Here is a 21,703-nt window from a genome sequence, read left to right as displayed (position 1 = left end):
GAGCCGCGAGGCGCACCATCTTCTCGGAACAAGGATATTCTTCAGGAGGACCCTTACTCTGTTTTTGTTGCCTCTTTTTGAATGATTCCCAGCTTTTATCCTTCACTTGTGATGAGTCACACTGAATCCCAGGTAAAGTTTTCTGGTAATTCCCTTTTATAATTTGAACAATTAGGGGAATTGGAGTGGAAACAACAATTTTCAGGCCTAGCCCCCTTAGTAAACACCTCCCACCACTCTTGGGATTCCCTTGGTAGGGTCCCGTTCACTACTCCAATCTTTAGAACTGACTCTGTCAGTACTCTTTCTAACTGATAACACCTTTACAAATACCCCTAGGAGGAGTGCCTCTGTAACTATGGACCCACCACTGTTCCGGCAAATTTTACAAATAGAGCATACAAAAGGGTAACAATTACAATCCTTATTAGTACAATATACTCTAAAATCATTAGTTATAGGATATCCATAGTCCAATATCTCACTATACCAGCTGGTTCGTACAATTCTTACTGAGTCCATTCAGTCCATTTAAATGTGACCTTAAGGTCCCCGGGCTGGCTGGTTATTCTCCAGGGCTCTTCGGCAGCAGCAGGAATCGCTCCCTTTATTTGGCTCGCATGGGTCCACCCCTTCTCGGTGGTTCTGACTGCAGTTTCTCTAGTGAGTAAAGCAACATAGGGGGCTTCCCAGTTTGGGGTTAGTGAGGTTTTTTTCCAGGTTTTTTATTAACACCTTATCACCTGGATTTATATTATGGATTGCTAGGTCTAAAGGAGGTTGTTGCACTAGTAACCCAGCTCTTCTAAGCCCTTCCCGAGCCTTCACAAGTTGCATGACATATTGGTTAATTTGTTGATTACTTATTTCAGGGTGATCTATAGGAGAATCCATGTCATAAGGCATCCCGTAAAGCATTTCAAATGGAGAAATTCCAATATCAGTTCTGGGCTGAGTTTTTATATTTAACAAGGCTAAAGGTAAACATTTTACCCAAGATAATTGTGTTTCATACATCAATTTAGTTAGTTGTTTCGTAATTTTCCCATTTACCCTTTTCACTTTACATAGCTTTGTGGATGCCAGGGAGTATGATATTGCCACTTTGTTCCTAGAGCTGTAACTACTTGTTTAATTATTTTGGAGGCAAAGTGTGGCCCTCTGTCTGAGTCTATTACTTCTGCTAGTTCATAGCGGGGGATTATCTCTTCTAATAGTATTTTTACTACTGTTTGTGTAGTTGTCCTGGAGGTAGGGAATGTCTCTACAAAGTGAGTCAAGTGATCTATTATCACCAATAAGTGTTTATACCTTCCTACTTTAGGCATATCAGTAAAATCGATTTGAATGTGGGAAAATGGTCTATGTGCCAATTCCCGTCTCCCCCATTTCCCACACCACTCAGGATTTCTCACACCTGGGTCTATTCCTGGGTCAGGGGTCTCTTCAGCCCCGCTAGAAATCTCAGCCCTCATTCTAGAGAGACTGCAGACTGTGTAGAGAAAGCTTACCAGATTAAACACCAGGAAGATGGTCTCTTTAACAGTCAGGGGAAACGGAACATTCTCTAATAGGGAGCTAAGAGATTCAGAGGAGAAGAAGGAAAGCAAAGGCTGAAAAGCCTCATCCCCTGCTTCCCCTCTAACTAACTGGCTGCACAACCATGACTAAGAGCCATGCATTCCTGGAACAGACCTCAGCACCTTCATAAACCCCCTGGATGCCATCACACCCTGGCACAGCCTGATGGATATTCTGGTCAGTGCCCTTCTACTGCAAAAACTACGTATTAGGGACAATACTGGAGCTATTCCTGGATAAAAAAATAAACCTAGGGACCATAGAGGGATTAAGATCTCAAAAAAAATCCTAGGGACCAGGAACACATACAGGCCTCCACTCTAAAAGACACTTTGAATTCAAACAACAAAGCCAGTAACTGCTCCATACTAACACAAAGTAATTGGAACCAAAATATGATTAGAATTGGGTTGGTTTTTTTTTTCATTCTCTCCAGCCACGAGATGGGCAGCAAAATATTTGTCCTAGTTTGGGGCAAATTTGGGAGAAAAACCTCTGGAAGGAGCCCCCAGAAAACAAACCCTCATGGCCCCTCCCCACCCACCTGATTCAGGAAGAATTTTCTCTGAGAGAAGTGGAAAAGAACCTGTTTATTTAACAAACAAAACCCTTCCCAGCAGTAAAAAAATGAACAACACCAGATGACAACAAAACTCTTTCACCATTCTGAAGAGATGACAAATCCTGGAAGTCTCTCCTGGGGGTGGTCGCCCGGGTCTGGGCGCTGGGGATTGCTCTGGGCACTGGGGATGGCTGCTGCAGATCACAGAGCGCAGGCTATCGGTGCACCTCGGTGTATAGAGGGTCCCAGTCCAGAGCAGGTTGGATGGTATTCAGGAAAGGGAAAGGGAAAAGAAACAGTCCAGGGAAAGAATTGGACTGCTTAGCTATACTAATTTAAAAAGCAAAGGCAAAAGCAAAAGCAAGCAAAAAAGCAAAGCAAAGCAAGCAAAAGCCAGCAAGCAAAAGAAAGCAAGTCAGTCAACACTGGCCTCTTCTAGACAGCAGAGCATGGGGGGAGGTGAGCCAGCTGATAACAAGGCAAAGCAAACCTTCACTTTCTGAGTCAGTTCTGAGAGCAGAGAACAGAATATCAAACATAAACAGAACACACGATTGAGGATACAAACACCATAATGTCACCCTTGGACATTCCACCCCTTATCTCCATATCTTTAACATCATGTTAAAAACTATATCAAGTTAAAACTTCCATCTTTCACTTACTCATAAACATTTCCTTCCATCTCACTTACTCAAACCTTTGACACACATTTCCTTCTGTCTCGTGTCTGTGTGTTTTTGTGTACAGACACTGGCAGTAACATCCAGCAAACAGTGATATTTGCATTTGAGTCTCACCCCACAGTCAGATCTTCCTGAGGTACACATCGTGTTGCTCCATCTCTCTGCATTATCCACCATGTACAACCTGGTCCCTGAGCAAAGACAATCCCACAAATGGGTTTGTCAGTACTCGAGGCAGAATTGATCCACACTGATTTCCCTAACAAACCTCTGGCATGTGCCACTGGGACTTTATCTCCATCTACTATATTCAGGGGCTCAGACTGGGCAGGACCTGCTCGATTGGTGGAACCTTGGCTGTTAACTAACCAGGTGGCCTTTGCTAAATGTTGCTCCCAATTTTTGAAAGATCCCCCACCCAATGCTTTTAAGGTGATTTTTAACAGTCCATTGTACCTCTCCACTTTGCCTGCAGCTGGTGCATGGTTTGGGATGTGGTACGCCCACTCAATGCCATGTTCCCTAGCCCAGGTGTTGATAAGGCTGTTCTTGAAATGAATCCCATTTTCTGACTCAATCCTCTCAGGGGTACCATGCCTCCAAAGGACCTGCTTTTCAAGGCCCAGGATGGTGTTACGGGCTGTAGCATGAGACACAGGGTAGGTTTCCAACCATCCAGTGGTGGCTTTTACCATTGTGAGCACGTAGCGCTTGCCTTGGCGTGTCTGGGGCAGTGTGATGTAGTCAATCTGCCAGGCCTCCCCATACTTGTACTTGGACCACCGCCCACCATACCACAGGGGCTTCACCTGCTTGGCCTGTTTGATGGCAGCACACGTCTCACAGTCATGGATCACCTGAGAAATACTGTCCATGGTTAGAGCCACCCCTCGGTCTCATGCCCACTTGTAGGTGGCATCTCTGCCCTGATGGCCTGAGGCATCATGAGCCCATCGTGCCAGGAACAACTCCCCCTTGTGTTCCCAATCGAGGTCTATCTTTGATACCCCTATCTTTGCAGCCTGATCTACCTGCTGATTGTTTTGCTGCTCTTCATTAGCTCTGCTTCTGGGGACATGGGCATCTACATGGCGAACCTTCACAGGTAGCTTCTCTACCCAGGTAGTGATATCTTTCCACTCTTCAGCAGTCCAAATTGGTTTTCCTCTACGCTGCCAGTTAGCCTCTTTCTACCTCTCTAGCCACCCCCGTAGAGCACTGGCTACCATCCATGAATCAGTGTAGAGGTAGAGCTTGGGCCACTTCTCCCTTTCTGCAATGTTGAATGGCTTTGAGTTCAGCAAGCTGGCTTGATCCACCTTCTCCTTCAGTGGCCTCTGCAACCCATCATATGGGACTCCATGCAGCTGCTTTCCACTTCCAGTTCATCCCTACGATGCAACAGGAACCATCAGTAAAAAGAGCGTAGCGTGTTTCCTCTGCTGGCAGTTGGTTGTATGGTGGAGCTTCTTCAGCCTGTGTCACTTCTCCCTGCTCCTCTTTGTGAGACCAAAGTTTTCACTTTCCATCCAGTCTGTAATTATCTCCAAAATCCCAGGGCGATTCAGGTTTCCAATACGGGCGCGTTGAGTGATGAGGGCAATCCATTTGCTCCATGTGGCGTCAGTGGCATGGTGGGTAGTAGGAACCTTTCCTTTAAACATCCACCCCAGCACCGGCAGTCGGGGTGCCAGGAGGAGTTGTGCTTCTGTGCCAATTACCTCCGAGGCGGCTTGAACTCCTTCAAAGGCAGCCAAGATTTCCTTCTCTGTGGGAGCGTACTTGGCTTCGGACCCTCTCTAGCTTTGGATCCAGAATCCCAGAGGTCGGCCTCAGTCTCCCAAGGCACCTTCTGCCAAAGGCTCCAGGACAAGCCATTGTTCTGGCTGCAGAGTAAAGCACATTCTTCACCTCTGGTCCTGTCCTGACTGGGCCAAGGGCTACAGTATGAGCGATCTTCTGCTTGATCTGGGTGAAGGCTTGTTGCTGTTCAGGGCCCCAGTGGAAATCATTCTTCTTTCGGGTAACCAGATAAAGAGGGCTCACAATCTGGCTATACTAAGGAATGTGCATTATTCAAAAACCTATGGCACCCAGGAAAGCTTGTGTTTCCTTTTTGCTGGTTGGTGGGGACATAGCTGTGATCTTGTTGATGACCTCAGTGGGAATCTGGCGCAGTCCGTCTTTCCATTTAAATCCCAGGAACTGGATCTCTCGGGCAGGTCCCTTGACTTTGCTCTTCTTGATGGCGAAGCCAGCTTCTAGTAGTATCTGGATGATCCTCTCACCTCTCTCAAACACTTCCATTGCCATGTTCCCCCACACAACGATGCCATCGATGTACTGCAGGTGTTCTGGAGCCTCACCCTGTTCCAGTGCAGCCTGGATCAGTCCATGGCAGATGGTGGGGCTGTGCTTCCACCCTGGGGCAGTTGGTTCCAGGTGTACTGCACGCCAGGTGAAAAGAAACTGAGGCCTGCATTCTGCTGCCAGAGGAATGGAGAAAAACACGTTAGCAATGTCAATAGTGGCGTACCACTTTGCTGCCTTGGACTCCAGCTTATGCTGGAGCTCCAGCACGTCCGGCACAGCAGCGCTCAGCAGTGGAGTCACTTCATTTAATACACAATAGTCCACAGTCAACCTCCATTCTCTGTCAGACATGTGCACAGGCCAGATGGGGCTGTGGAAGGGTGAGTGGGCCTTACTGACCACCCCTTGGCTCTCCAGCTCACGGATCATTCTGTGGATGGGGATCACGGCATCCCGATTCGTTCAATACTGCCAGCCCTGCACTGTCGAGGTGGCAATTGGCACTCGTAGCTCTTCCACCCTCAGGAGTCCTACTGCAGATGGGTTCTCTGACAGTCCAGGCAAGGTGTTCAATTGCTTAATGTCCTCTGCCTCTGCAGCAGCTATGCCAAAAGCCCCCCTGAGTCCCTTTGGGTCTCTGTAACAGCCGTTCTGGAGGAAGTCTATGCCCAGAACACACGGGGCCTGTGGGCCGGTCACAATGGATGTTTCTGCCGCTCCTTCCCAGCCAGGCTTACCTTGGCTCCCAACAGGGTCAATTGCTGCGATCCCCCCGTCACCCCAGCAATGGAAACAGGTTCTGCCCCCACATGTCCCGATGGCATTGGGGTACACTGTGCACCAGTGTCACCTAGGGTTTCATATTTCTGTGGCTCTGATGTGCCAGGCTATGGCATCCACACTGATCAAAAGATCCGGTTTTCCCGTGCCTCTCCCTGGCTTGAGGCAGGGCCTCGCTAGCCCTGGATATAATTTTTTTTCCTAGGCATACATGGTAGAGGTACTTTAAAGTGGATATGACAAATCATACTTAGCAGCTCGGTCATGGGAGGTTGAGGCTACCTTCACTTCACTGGAATTCCCTCGGTCAGTGCTTCCCTCCTTGAGCTGACACACCCACGCTGCCAGGACAGAAATGGGTTTCCCATCCCACCTTCCCATGTCTTCCCCATGGTCACGCAGAAAGAACCCCAGGCCAGCCCGTGGGGCGTACCCTCTCTCTCTGGCTGGGGAATGTTGGGCTCTGACTCTGGGGCCTGTGACTCGCACTGGGGCAATGTGGGAACTGTTCCTCCTCACCTCCACCCTCATCTCCCTCATCTCCTCTTTGAGTTCCTTGCCCACAGCAGAGCCATGAGCCTGCACTGGACCATGGATCATACTCTCACAATTTCTCAGCTGTTGGCAGCAGAGCCCACTGTCTCTCGGCTGTTATCGGCATTAATCGTGGCAATGAAGGTGGTGTACTGAGACGGCCCCAGCCTTGCCAGACTCCACAGCATTTGCCCTGTGCCCCTGACCTTGTCGGGCTCATTATCATGCTGTCCATCCCTCCCAAAGAGTACCTCCAATGCTGCCGCTTCCCTCAGCTGTTGGATCCCTTCCTCAAGGTTTTCCAGCACGTTCTGTGCTGGTGCTCCTGCATTCTCTCCCTGTGGACAAACCTCTCTCTGGCACTCATTAAAATCCGCTCCCAGAGGGAAAGGAACCCTGGCTCCCTTACAAAAATCTGATTCATACCTGAGTCTTGGGTTAAGGGTCCCAAATTCCTTGCCTCACCACCATCCAGCTGGACACCTGTACCCATGAGGTCTCAGACTTGAAGCAGTCAGGTTGTATAAGCCTCACGTCTCCGTCGTACAATGTCCTTGTGCAGGTTACAGAGACTTTTGTACGTCAGGGACTCGGTGATGATCGCAACCTCTGGCTCCCCTGTGGGTTGTGAGGGCCTTCCCTTATCTGGGTGCTCTGATTCCATCTTAGACCTCCTTGTTTCTACAGGGGCGACTGCTGCTGGCTGTGGCTGCCTTTGTGGCTCGGCTGGAACCTGGACAGTTGTAACATCTGTGGGTTCCACTACTGCCCCATCAGACTCTCCTTTTTTGGGGCAGGGGGAGGGCTTCTCACCAGCTGGGGAAATGCACTCCTTCAGCATCTCCTGCATCTCCCTCAGCAGACCCCCACCCAGTCTGGGTGGTTCATATCTGGGGTGGCTGTGGGGCAGGGTCAGGCTCTGGGGCAGCAGCATCCCTGGTCTCTGGGGCCGTGTCAGGTTCTGGGCTGGGTGTCAGGGTGGTTATCCAGGTTAATCTTCCCTCGTCTCTCAGTGCCAAATAGAACAGGGCTAACAGCAACACAGCCCCTGTATGAGATCATTGGTATTTGGAGTGGATCTGAGCCCTTCACAAACTGGTGGGGCAGACCCAAAGAGATGGTTAAAGGGTTGGGAGAAAATTTCCCCCGGTGTCATTTCCTCACAGTAGGTGCCACTATTAAAGTAACCCCAAAAGCACACAGTCAGTGTGTGATAGCTGTGAATCCATGTGCCTGCTTCCCAGAGGAAGTTAAAGATCCATGAATTCTTCCCCTTATTCACCCATAAAACAAACCGGAGAACAGCCACAGCAGCCTTGGCTGTAGGAGCCGTGTTTAGATCAGGGCCTGCAAATGGAGAAATGCAGCCACGGTTCCGTGTCACCCAAACCAGGGCAGGCTGGAGCACAGGGTGCCGCTGAACGAGGTTTCTGTAGCAGCACACAAAAATTGGTTTACTCAAGAACTGTTATTCCCTTTTTTGTTCCTGTGCCCTCGAGCCGCACGTTGGGTACCAAAATCTGTCCTGGTTTGCAAAGACAGGAGTCTGCTAAGGAAGGCAGGAGCCTCCCCTGAAATGGGGAAAAAAATAAATGTAGAACCCCCTCCCTGTAAATTGCTATAAATTTGAAGTTAAGGGCGACTCTCGGGCAAAAATATGGGAGCAGGAATAACAGTTCTTTATTAGGGAAGAAAATAAAAAGATAAAATAAACAATGCAGTGAACCAACCTCTAACAGATGGCAATTGAATACATCTTGCCTTGCAATCTAGGACAACAACTTATTCAGCATGAATCACATCCATTTACCACATGCCCCTTACCCACAGATATTGCCCACCTGAGACTGACATGCCAAAACATTTTTTAAAAATTATGCATTTTCTTCATAAAGAAATTTTAATTAAATTTTAATAAATTATTTCAATTAATTAATTTTAGCTTAATAACAATTAAAATTTTATTTTGCTTATGAATAAAAATATTGATCAATATTTTATTATTTCATTTTAATGCTTGTATTAAAAAATCTCTATATGTGTCTTGTAACCAAAAAATTATTGGTCATTGGTTCTAAGTAACACAATTAATTCATTGACCACTATTGGCTATTGATTGGGCACTCGGGGGGCTCGGGCGGGGCTCGCTGGGGCGCGGGGGCTGATGGGAGTTGTAGGCGCGGGTACAATGCGGTGTAACGGGGCCGCGGAGCATCACGGGAGTTCCAGGCACAGCGACAGCGGCACTCGTGGGGCGCGGGGCATGACGGGAGATGAAGTCACGGCTGGAACAGCGCTGGCCGTGCGCCGCGGAGCATGATGGGAGCTGTAGTCCCGGAAGTGGCTCGGACGCGGCGTTTGGGGTCCGGGAAGGCCTCGGGGACACTTTTGCATGGGGCAGATGGGCGGCGGATACTGGGGGGGGCGGGGTGTGTGCGTGTGTGCGTGTGTGGGCGTGTGTGCGTGTGTGCGTGTGTGCGTGTGTGCTTGTGTGCGTGTGTGCGTTTGTGGGTGTGCGTGTGCGCGTGTGCGCGTGCGCGCGCGCGCGCGCGCGCGTGTGTGTGTGTGTGTGTGTGTGTGTGTGTGTGTGTGTGTGTGTGTGTGTGTGTGTGTGTGTGTGTGTGTGTGTGTTTGTGGAGCGCAGGGCATGTCGGGCGTTGTAGTCCCGACCCCAATGGGACTCTATTGGGCTGCGTGGCATTATGGGAGTTGTAGGAAAAAAAGAAAAGATGGCGCTGCCTCCAGGCACCGCCCCCAAAGCGATGATCCCATGCGCTGATTAGCTAGGGGCTTTGATGGGCGGGAGCCTCGGCCAATGGGAGGCGGCGGAGGCGGGAACTGCCATTCCACCCCTCCAGTCCCTCCCAGTACAGCCCAGTTCATCCTCAGTACAGCCCAGTAAAAACCAAGAAGTTCCCCCCCAGTCCTTCCCAGTACAGCCCAGTCCCTCCCAATACACATGAGTTCATTCCCAGGCCCTCCCAGTTTCTCCCAATGTCATCCACAGTATGCTGCAGTGTTGTCAAATCTTCCCCACAATGTCCCTAGTTTGTCCCAGTATCCCCCACTTTCAATCCCAGTTTCACTCCCAGTATGTCCCAGTGTGTCCCAGTCCACCCAGACTCCCCTTCAGCGTTCCTCATGTTCCCAGGCTGTCCCAGTCCTCCCCAGCATCACTCCCAGTATGTCCCAGTGTCTCCAACAGCATTCCCAGTGTTCCCCAGTGTGTCCCAGTCCTCCTCAATGTTTCCAAGGACAGTTTAATTTCTCAGGGCTGCCGTGGCAGCCAAACCCAGCAGTGGGGTCAGTGCAGTGCCCATGGCCACAGCCCCTTGCAGTGCCCAGTGTAGCTGGGGCTGATGATCCACCCTCACAGCTGGCCCAGGGCCGGTCTGGATGGTTTTGGTGGCACCTTGGGCTGGCACACACCTGAGGAGGGTGCCTGTTTTCATGGGGAAACTCAGGAGTTTTAGATTGCTCCAAACATAGAAAAAGGGAAAGCCCCTCTTAGGCTGGGTGCAGCCAGCTCTGCGAGCACAGCAGGTCCCAGGTGAGTGATGACAGACAGGATGGGCTGGGGCAATGTGGAGCAAGGTTGTCCACGCTGGGCCAGAGCTCAGGGCACAGCTTCTCTGAGCAGGCCAGAGCTCCTGAGGGGAGACCCTGGGTCAATATCAATCACAGAATGCTGCAATCACCTCTGATCTAAAGAGAAATGTAATAAAATACACCCTTTAAAACAGGAATGTGTATTTCTTACAAGCACTTTGAAATCTTTCTCCACAACTGGAATAAGAAAACTTTAATGACCCTGTCAGGGCTTTGGTGTTATTTGCATCAGACTCAGTCCCTGAGAGTGTCTTCAAAAAACTTCTCAAGAACTCAACGTTAAATTAAAACACCAAAGTTTCTTGAAGTTTTAATGGGTCCCACTGAGGGACAGGACTGAGAAAGTGTCCCCAGGTTCCAGTCAGAGCAGAACACTGAAGGCAGTGATGAGAGCTGGGGACAATCAAGGGGAAGGTGTCTCTGGTGCTGAGCAAACCTGGATGTGTTTCAGGAATGCAAAGGGCCCAGGCCTGAGCCCCAGCCCCTGGCAAGGCAGATCCTGTCCCTCCCTCATTGCTCAGGGCTCTTCCCGGGATGGGCACTGGCATGTGGGGATGTGCAGTGCCAAGGGCAGGACCATGGGGCGGCCCCTGCCAGGCTGCTGAGCAGGGACAAGGAGGCACTGATGCCCCAGGGCTGCAAGGGTCACTTGTCCCCTGGTGGCCTCAGGCCCAGGGCCAGCAGCCATGGCCAAAGGGCTGCACAGGTTGGCTCTGTCAGGGCCTTGCAGCTGCTGCACATCCCTGAGCCCTCTGCAGCCCAGGCTGTCCCACGGTGTCCCTGCCCTGCGCCTCTGTCCCTGCAGGCTGTGGTCACCCCCGGCTGCCCCACCTCGCTGGCCCTTCCTTTGCTGGCAGCTCTGCCTCCTGCTGCCCCTGCCTGGCCACACAAAGCCTTGGGCTGCTCCAGGCTCCTGCTGGGGACGTGCTGCAACACAGCCCTGCCCTGGGAGGGAAATTCCTTTCTCCTCCTGTGTCCAGTCTGGACTTCCCCAGCTGCATTTGTGGCATAATTTCTCTCCCTGCCTGATTCCCACTATGGAGAAAAGCTCCACCATTTCCACATCCACCCTTCAAGCCCTGCCAGGCCACTCCTGATCTGTCCTCAGTCTCTTCACAGCTGAGCCCAGGCACATCAGCCTCCATACATGGGTTATGTTCTTGAGGCCTGCAAAACCCAGCTCGGGAGATCTCTGGGCCCTGTCCAAGGTGTTTGCAAAGGAAAACCTTCTGCTAATATCACCAGAGGCCAAGGTCAGGCAGAACTGTCTGTCCTGGCAGCTTTTGTCTGGGAGCAATCCTAGGATAGATGGAATTTTGGCAGCCAAATTCCAGTTCCTGCCATGGCCCCGGGACAAGAGGGTCAGTTCTTTTCTGCAGGAAGAAAGGAACAGAGCCCCAGTGCTTCTGAGGCAACTGAGATGCGACCACCAGAGGCCAAGGCCAGCCAGAGCTGGCAGGTCTTTTTCTGGCAGATACCCTTGCATACAGGAAATTTTTTAGGGGAAGTACCAATTTTGTCCATGGATGTCTGAAAAGAGGGACAGTTCTTTGCCATAGCAAGGAAAGCACAGAGTCCCAGTGGTTCATGGGCAGATGAGAAGCAGCCCTTGACATTCCAAGATCAGCCAGACCTGTCAGGTGGCCCCTGGGAGGCCAAGCCTGCCAGACCTGTTCCCTGTTCCCCTCATTCCATGGAGCCCCACAGTGTCCCAATGGTCCCTTGCTTCCAGGAGGCCCTGAGGTGTCACAATGCCCCCTTGGTGACACGAGGGTCTGAAGGGTCGGAATGGTCTCCATGGTTCCACAAGGCCCCACAGAGTCATGGTGGTCTCTGGGTTCCAGGGAGCCCCGCGGTGTCACCTTGGCCCAGAGTGTCCCAATGGACTCCATGGTTCCACCAGGTCCTCACCGTGCCACCGTGGTCTCCACAGGAAGGGAACAACCCAGCCCCAGTGCTGCAGGGGCAGATGAGCCACAGCTACCAGAGGCCAAGGGCAGCCAGATCAGATGGTGCTGGCAGATTTTGTCCTTGGATATAGGGAATTTCAGAGGTGGAATGCCAGTTTCAGACCTGGCTGCCTGGAGGAGAAGGACGGTTCTTTTCCATAGGAAGGCAAGGACAGAACACCGGTGTTTGAGGGGCAGATGAAAGGTGACCATCAGAGGCCAAAGCCAGCCAGACCTCTCCGTTGTGGTATTTTTTTGTCTGAAAGCAACCCTTGCATATAGGGAATTTGGGAGGTGGAACCCCAATTTCAGCCATTTCTGCATTGTTAAGAAGGACGGTTCTTTTCCATAGGAAGGAAAGCCCAGAGCCCCCGTGTTGCAGGGGCAGAAGCAGAGAGAGAAGGCTCCTGGGAGGCCGGGCCAGCCAGACCTGTTTGTCCTGGCAGCTTTGTCACTGAAAATTCCTTGGACCTAGGGAATTCTGGAGGAGGATTCCAAACTTTGGCCATGGGCATCTGGTCAAGATGGATGTTTTTTCCCATAGGAAAGAGAAGCGTGTAGCCCAGGTGTTTTGGAAGGAGATGAGAGGTGGTCACTATAGGCCAAGAGAGCCAGACCTGTCTCTCCTGGCACCTTTCATCTGGGGGAAATCCTTGGATATTCAGAATTTTGAAGGTGGAATCTCAGTTCTGGCCATGGGCACCTGGGCAGGAAGAAGAGTTCTTTTCATCAGAAAGGAAAGCACAAAGCCCCAGTGTTTCAAAGGCAGATAAGAATCAGCTCTTTGGAAACCAAGGCCAGCCAGACTTGTCTCTCCTGGAAGCTTTCACCTGGGAGAAATCCCCAGATATAGGGAATCCTGGAGGCGGATTCCCAACTTTGGCCATGGGTGCCTGGATGTGAAAGGTGCTTTTTTCCCATAAGAAAGAAAAGCACAGGGTCCCAGTGTTTCACAGGAAGATGAGAGGTGGCCCCTGGGTGGCCAAGCCAGCCAGGTCTGTCTGTCCTGGCAGATTTCATCTGGGAACAATCTTTGCATAGAAGCAAACTAAGAAGAGGAATCCAGATTTTGGCCATCGCCACCTGGAGGAGAAGGACAGTTCTTTCCACAGGAAGGAGAGCACCGAGCCCCAGTGCCCCAGGGGCAGATGAGCAGCAGCCCTGGACATGCCAAGGTCAGCTGGACCTGTCAGGTGGCCCCCAGGTGGCCCAGCCAGCCAGGCCTTGATGCCTTGAGAAGCCACCTAGAGCAGAGGCTGGACAGTGTTGCAGGAGTAAAGTGGGGATTTATTAAAAAGGCCTTCAAAGGATTCACCTGGGCAGTACAAGGGCCTGGCTGATGGTACACCCAGGATGGACGGCAGGTCTCACGTTTACACACTTTTGTAAGATTTGGTTCATTTCCATATTGGGGTTAATTGTCCAATAACACCTTCAGATTATGCAGCCCCACCCTCCCAGTCTGCTCTTCTCCATTCGCTGGTGTTTTCACCTTTTGGGCCCGAAGCTGCAGTGGTGTCTTTGGTTCTCAGGCAGGAAAAGGATTGCTTTGTCTGACTACACTGTAAGAGAATTTGCTGACACTCTGCATGAAGTTCAGAGTTACAGACTGATACAGCACAGAATTGGGAAAATATGGAAGCTAAAACTTAAGGCATCAGCCTGTCCCATGTTCCCTTGGTTCCATGGGGACATACTGTCACAATGGCTCCTCAGTGACACTCTGGGCTCCACAGTGTCACCCTGGGCCCTTGGATCCATGGGAGCTTCCCAATGGTCCCCTCTGATTCCACGAGGTCCCGACAGTGTCACAGCGGACCCATGGCTCCATGAGGTTTTCCAGTGTCACCAGGGTGTCCTTGGACCTGCCTTGTCCCAACTGACCCATGGCTCCATGAGGCTCCATGAGGTTCCCCAGTGTCACCGTGGTCGCTGTCAGAGGCTGGATGAGATCAATGTCCCCAGACACCTTGGGCTGAGCTGTCAATCAGTCACACAGATGGGACAGCGCTGACCCAGATCTGAACACCTGAGATATCAGAAGTCCCAGCTGTGGGGAGGCCCACGAAGGCCCAGGGGCTTAAAACCAAGGAGCTCAAGGTCAGCCCCTGGTATGGACTCTGCCTTCTCCTGGGGTTTGTGTCATGCCCACACTGGAGCCCCAGGAGCTGGGAGCCACATGTGTGTCTTTCTGTGGAGCTTCTCTCTTCCTGTCTCTCTCTCTCTTTCCTCTCCTTCTAATGCTCTTTATATGGAACAGTTTTGGGTACCTGAACAACTGCAGTGTTTAGGGGTTTCCAGGTTAAATGGGCTGAGGGAATGAAGTTACAGCTGTGACAAGTGATTTAAGTTGGATTGGATTTGTATTAAATACTTTTCCAAAGTTTCTTGTTCTTTTGTACTTTGCCAGTAAAATTTTGGGGGTCCCGAATGGGCGCTGAGGGCACTTGGGGGTCCCGGAGGGTCTGGGGGACACTCATGGGACAGATGGGGGCGGTACCGGGGTTCTGTGGAGCGCGGGGCATGACGGGCGTTGTAGTCCCGGCTTTAATGGGGCTCTATGGGGCCGCAGAGCATGACGGGAGTTGTAGGCAAAAGAAAATATGGCGCAGGCCTCAGGCCCGCCCCCAAAGCCATGATCCCTGGCGCTGATTGGTTGGAATCGTGATAGGCGGGACCCTCGGCAAATGGGAGGCAGTGAGGGCGGGAACAGCCCATTCAACCCCTCCAGTCCCTCCCAGTACAGCCCAGTCCCTCCCAATACACCTGAGTTCATTCCCAGGCCCTCCCAGTCCCCCCAGTTCCATCCATATCCCGCTCCAGTGTCCCCCAGCCTTCCCCACAGCGTTTCCGCCCATTGCGGGGCAGCGGCGCAGACGGAATGTCCTGCGGCCCAAACCTCCTGCTCCTGCTACACAGCGCCAGCCTTCTCCCCTCCTCCTCCTCTCCCAGCACGGCACAAATTCCAGCTCGGAGGAGGCTTCCCCAGAGAGGGTTCCGCCTCTTGTCTCAGCCCGAGTGTCCCTGCAGAGGAACAGGGCATCTTTCAGGCACTTCCACAAGCTCAGGGTTCCCATTTCATGGGGAATCTGGGATGAAAATGGCCTTTTTCTGAAAGACAAATGCAGAGGAGATGGATTAGAAATTATTTGGGAAAAGTGACCCTTCTTCCAGACAAAGCTCACCAAGTCATTGCCTGCATTTCTCCTTTTCAGGTTCTTACAGTCATCTCCTGAAAGGTCCAGATTGTTCTGGTGCTTTTCATGAACTGATTGAACTCTTGATGTATATCAGTGCATGAGATGTGGAAGCTTCTAAACTGAACACAGAAACAAACTCCCTCTGTCAGCCCATTTTCATCTTCTACATCACTTTCAAGCTGTCCATAGGGGTGTTGGAATGATTATCACACAGCTCTCCATTTCTGGCTGCAGGCTCTGGAGATTTTTTCTCTGCATTCAGTCAGGCTTGCATTCCCTGATAATTCCTGGGAGCGCATCATGGTTTCTTAGGGTAGAACAATAATAGTGAAAATCTCACCAATGGCACAACTGCCCAGCCCACAAGGAAAAGAAAGAACAAATTGTAAAGTTCTTCAACTATTTGTCCCGCTTTTCTGCAAGAGTCGAGCTGCACACACGGTGTGGAAAGCCAAGAGAAGCTGCAGCTGGTGGCACATCTTGTGACAGAAGCTGCTCAAAGCTTCCTCGTTCTCCAGCCAAGGTTCTTGGAAACAGCAAACAGGACTGTGGAGAAGATTCTAGGAAAACTGAAACAGCTTTTAAGAAATGAAATGAAAATGGAAAGAAACAATCCAAGATGTTTTTCTCTGTTTATTTTTATGCTGCCCTTTTCTATCTTTCACTACTTCTCCTTCCCATTAATTGCAAATGGATCTCACTTCTATGATCCACAACGTGGCAAGTTTTAGACAGTGTAAAATACCATGAGCTACACACAGTTTGCCTTCCCCTGTTTTGGTTTGTTTTTTGGTTTTGTTTTTTTTTGGAAATCAGTGCTGGGGACTAAGTGCAGTTCTTGGGTCAGGTACAAATTCAGCATTGAGGGAATGTGCTCCAAGAGTGTTTGACCCTAAGCAGGGACAATGCACAGCAGCGACCGAGGGGATTCCTGTGCCCCTGGGCAGGAGTCCAGGCTCTGGGTCTGGGCTGGACACGGCAAAGTTCCCGTGTTTGGACAGGCTCAGGGGCTGCCCCGGGGAGCGCGGGGCTGGGCACGGGGGCGAGCGGGCAGCGGACACACAGACACGGAGACACACGGACACGGGGACACACGGACACAGACACACGGACATGGGGACACACGGACATGGGGACACACAGACACGGACACATCGACACGGGACACACGGACACGGGGATACACAGACACGGGGACACACGGGCACGGACACACGGACATGGGGACACACGGACATGGACACACAGACACGGGGACACACGGACACGGGGACACACAGGCACGGACACACGGACATGGGGACACACGGACACGGGGACACACAGACACGGGGAAACACGGACATGGACACACGGACACGGGGACACACGGATACGGAGCTTCAGCTGCAGCGGCAGCAGTGGCAGCGAAAGCAGCGAAAGCATCTGGCACTGGGGCGAGCTGGTGATGAGCCGGGCCAGCGGCAGAAGCCGGGCCGTGCCGGGCGGGGCTGAGCCGGGGCCCGGCAGGGTGGGAGCTGCCAGGACGCCTGGAGGTAGAGCGGGCGTGGGGCCAGCGCAGGGCGCAGAGCATCCCGGGCTGGCCGAGGGGCTCCCGACCCCCGGCACGGCATCAGCCCCACTGACGGCATCGTGCTCCTCCCGCAGCCCCACGGCACCAGCGCAGCCCTGGAGATCGCGCTGCTGGACAAGGTCTCCTCTGGCTGTGCTGGTGTCATTCAGCTCCTGGAGTGGCTTCAGCTCCCCGACAGCTTTGTGCTGGTGCTGGAGCATCCGGAGTGGTGCCAGGACCTGTTGGGTTTCCTGGCGGAGCGGGGGTTCCTGCCGGAGGAGGAGGTGCGGGGGCTGCTCCTCCAGGTGCTGGAGGCTGCAGCATCCCCCTGATGAACTCTGTCTGTGTTCCACAGGAACCCTGTCCTACAGCCCACCAGAGGGGATCCAACAGCAAGGCTACCACGGCGAGGCAGCGACGATCTGATCCCTGGGCCTCCTGCTGCACCACCTGGTCAGGGGGAAGCACCCGTTCAGGAGGGGCCAGGAGATATCTGGGGGCAGATCTTGTTCCCAGGATGGCTCTATCAAGGTGGATCCTCATCTCTGGCCTCAGGGGCAATACCAGTGCTGGGAGACAGCAGCAACTTGTGGGCGTCCTGCTCTGGCAGCTGCTGAGGAGGTGGCACATGTCCTGCTCTCCTGCTCTCCTCCCAACAGAGAATCCATGGGGAAGTTTAGGCCCAGCTCTGGGCACACCCAGCATGGCCTGGGGACAGGAACAGGGGGCAACTTCTCCAGCTGACTGGTGATTTCTGGTTTCTCTCCCCAGAGTGCCAGGATGTCATTAAGAGGTGTTTGTCCATGCAGCCCTTGGACAGGCCATCCTTAGGAGAGATTTTCCGTGATCCTTGGGTGCAGGGTGTTCCTCTGCCCTAGAAGATGGGAGAGATCCAAGTGCACAGTTGGATCCAGGGGCCTGGCAGGTAACAGCTCCACACATCGCTTGGCAAGCAATGGCAAAGCCAACCAGACAGGTTTTGTCCTGCCTGTAGCTCTGAGCAGGGGTCAGCAGAAGGGAAGACGCAGCTCTTGGGCTGGAGCTGAGCTGGAGACCTGGTGTGGCAAGCACTGGGGCCCACCATCCCCCTGGTTTTGCTTGCCATGGTTCGTGGATGGCTGGGGCCCTGGGCAGAGCCCTGACAGCCTGGTCTGGCCCAGGGAAGGAGAAGGAGCCCCTGGAGAAGCTGTCCCAGGTGGGGCTGCTGCTGCTGGGGACAGTGAGGACATCAAGGATGACAACCTCTTGCTCCACCTGATCACCGGCAGGCTGAAGATGGTGGACTTTGATTCTGACACCTTCTCCAAAGCCAGGTTCCACAGGGAGTTTGCAGATGAGTCCACACACAGGGGAATGCTCCCAGATTTGGGCATTGCACAGCCTGGCTGGGAAGCAAAGGTTCCCCCTTTGCTGGGGCGGATGCAGCTGATCCTTCAGTTGGCTGCCAGGCTGCTTTTGGAAGGGCTGGGGACATGGGCTGGGGTGGATATGAAATGGGAGTGGGCTCCTGGCCCTGCCAAGAGCCCCCAGCACCCACCGTGCCCCGGGCTGGGGCTGGGCTGGGGCAGCCAGCCTGACACAAACAAACCCCCATGGTGGGAGCAGAGGTGGGACTCCAGACCCTGTGCAGGGGCTGCTTTGCTTTGCAGGCAAGGAAGGGCTTGGGCTGCTCCACTGCCCTTGTTTGCTTTGGGATCACCATGGGGGCAGTGCAGGGGAAGGGAGAAAGCCTGGGATTCCCTCACCCATGGTGGGTTTTTCCCTGGCATGCAGGGGTTGGGCCTTCCTTAGGGCCCTGACAGAGGTAAGATTTTTGACCTTTTTTCTTGTTCCCCTTTCTGTCTGTAACCTATTTTCCATAATTTGATGTTTGTCTTTCTAGAGGAAGTGTTCCAGATGGGGTCCAGTCTGGATCAGGACGTGCTTAGGAGCAGCTGTGGTGTGGATGGGCCGTGCCCTTGGAGAAGGCTGAGGGCATCGTTTGGGAGCAGCTTTTCTTCCAGCGGGGGATGGCGTGAGGTGGGTCCTGTCTGCTGGGGATGGTGGGATCAGAGCTCTGGGGAGATGGCAGCGAGCACAGGAGCGTCCTGCTCTGGGCAGCTGCTGAGGGCTGGGGGTGCCATGGCTGGCTGCAGGCTGGGCACATGTCCTGCCCTCCTGCTCTGCTCCCAAAGGCAGCAGTGATAGGCAGCTCTGGGCACAGCTCTGGCACGGCCAGCATGGCCTGGGCACCGCGGGCGGCTGGGACAAGGCGACAGGAGCCTTCAGCTGACGGGGCTTTCTGGTTTCTCTCCTTGCAGCCGGGCTCTGCGGGTGCTGAGGCTGCTCTGGGCTCTGCCAGGGCCCTGCTAGAGCTCAGCACGGGGCTGCAATCAGCCGAAGGAGAAATGGGGTGCCCTGCAGCACAGACTTGCTTGAGCATTTCAGCAACACAGCTCAAGTTTTCAGAGTGTACACCTCCAAGGGAAAACATGGCACCACCCAAAAAATAAACTTGTACAATAACTTCTGAAATGAAATCAATCTGGGATGACCCCAGATGACTTTTTGCAGCTTGCTCAAACAGCAGCTCAGCCCTTCTCTGAACTGTTCTCTCCCCCACTTGCCTTTTACTCCCCAACTGCTCCCTCTTTTCCCCCAGTGAGCTCCCAGACCATTCCAGTCTCCATCACACTGTTGCCTTCCTTGGTGCCCTTCACCATGAGGAAGGCCCAGCCCCAGGCTTAGGGACTCATCCTGTCACTGCTGAGGAGCAGCAATGTCTCAGAGGTCTGGTGGGATTTTAGTGTCATTCAGAGCTGCTCTCCAGCCCCCAGCTCTCCTCACTGCTGAGTTCCTGCTCCCTTTTCCTCGTCCTTGCAGCAGGATGAGCTCTGTGAACCCCCTTGAGCCTCCCCACTCTTCCCAGCCCACGCACCCACCTCAGTTAGGCTGAAGCTGCAGCTTCTCTGTCCCCTCTGGCACACCAGTGCAGTCCCCTGTGCAGGGAGCCCCAGCCCCAGAGCACAGCACTCAGCAGTGCAGTCAGGGCTGGAGCAGCTGCCCTGCAGCCCTGCCTTGGCTCTTTGTGGCAGGGAATGCTCCCTGTTTGCAGCTGTCCCTGCAGGATGGCCCCAGGGCAGAGCCCAGCCGGGCTCCCACTGCAGCCCCTGAAGCTTGGGGCAGACAGTGGTCCCAGAGCTGAGGTTCACGGGGAGCTCCCGGAGCTGTGCCTCGCACTCTGTTGCCGTGTGTCACCGTGCAGGCTGGCTTGTACAGGGTGAATATACCAGCCCTGCTTTGACTGACAGGGGCCGGGCCCATCACATCTCTCCCAAGGCTGCAGGCATTGCCCAGGCCAGAATCTGAAGGGGCACAGAGATCAGACCACTGAAATCATCCAGAGTGGGTTTTCAGAGGCCCTTTAAAAGGAAAGGCTTGAGAATAAACGTGCTCTGTTTGCCACATGAACATCGGGGTGAGTGGTCTCTTTGGCTCCAACCCACTTTCCTCCCCGAGCCAACGTTACCCACTCCCTCACATGTCCCCTCCGTGCCTTCCCACTGCCTTGTCCTGTCAGGGCTTCCACAGCCCCTCATCCCTTTGCGGCCCCGTCTCCTCAGGGTCTCCCCAGCCCGGCCAACCTGCCCGGCAGCAGCGCCGCAGCCCCACAGGAGCTCCAGAGGGGCCCCACCAAGAGGCACCTGGGAGCCCTCAGCAATCCAGCCAGGAACACACGGGCAGGAGGACATGGATGGCGCTTCCTGCCTGGGACAGGGCTTGTGGCCATCTCCAGGCACCGCTCTCACAGAGATCCCCACAGCTCCAGCCCCTGCCCGTCTGCTCTGTGGGCAGCACAGAGGCTTCATCAGAGCCACCAAAGGCCAAGGGGCTTGTGGCCATTTTCCCTGCAACCCTGCAAGCCTGGGCAGCTTGCTGAGCCCAGGAACCATTTTCTCCCTCTTCCCCTAGGCCCCGCAGAGCCTGGGCAGCAAAAGAAGGATCCTGGGAGTCTGTCTATTACAACACATCCTATATTTATACGCTAAAGAAAAAAAAAAAAGAAAGAAAAGAACAACCTTAAAGAAACAAAACATTTCTGCTGGCTCAGGTGGCCCCAGCAGACAGAGCCTCTGCAATCAGCTCTCGGCAGAGCTCCAGCAGCGCAGCCAGCCGAGCCCCAACAGACGAGGCCGTCTCCTCCATGCCCTGCAGAGCCGATCACGCAGGTTGTCAAAGGTGGAATATGGAGCTCTCTCTGCTTCCTGGAGAATGTACAATACTTGAACTGCCAGGCTTGCGACGGCAACGCTGTTGTCATTTTCCATGCCTTCAAGGGCTGAAAGAGAGAGGAACAGAGCCATGGTCAGTTCCCACATCTGACGGGACCCGAGGGGACTCTGTGCCAGGGCCATCCCAGCTGGCTCTGGCCATGGCCAGAGGGAGCAGGGACCAGCTGGATCAGCCCGAAGCTGCTGGCCACGAATCCCCCAGGTGTCCTGAAAGCTCTGTGTGCTCTGCCCACGCCGGCCCTGGTCCACACAGGGAGCAGAGCCCTCCGCAGCCGGGGCAGGGCTCGCAGCTCCCCGGCAGCCCCCGCTGGCAGCCCGCTGCCCTCACTCACCCTCAGAGAGGAGCTGGAGCTCTTCCTTCCTCCCCCTCAGGTACCGCCCGGCCGTCCCTGGGAACACAGAGCCTGTCAGGCCCAGGGCACAGCTCCCTGCCAGCGGCGCCGCCAGCCCTGTGCCCACACGCCCTCCTGGCCCGGCTCGTGGCTCACCCATGAACCTGACGGCCGCCTCTCGCAGGGGCTCCTGTGGGCTCTGCAGGTAGGGCAGGGCCTGGCGCAGGTGCTCGGCCACGCTGCTGCTGTCCTCTGCCAGCTGGAGAGAGCGACAGGAGGGAAGGGTTGGCCCCGCAGCCCCCCGGGCCGGGGCTCCATGGGCACCCGGCTGGGG

This window comes from Lonchura striata, unplaced genomic scaffold (genome assembly GCF_046129695.1).
Source record: "Lonchura striata isolate bLonStr1 unplaced genomic scaffold, bLonStr1.mat Scaffold_177, whole genome shotgun sequence".
NCBI classification, from domain to species: Eukaryota; Metazoa; Chordata; class Aves; order Passeriformes; family Estrildidae; genus Lonchura; species Lonchura striata.
The sequence above is the reverse complement of the archived record's forward strand: the minus strand, read 5'-3'. Positions refer to the sequence as shown.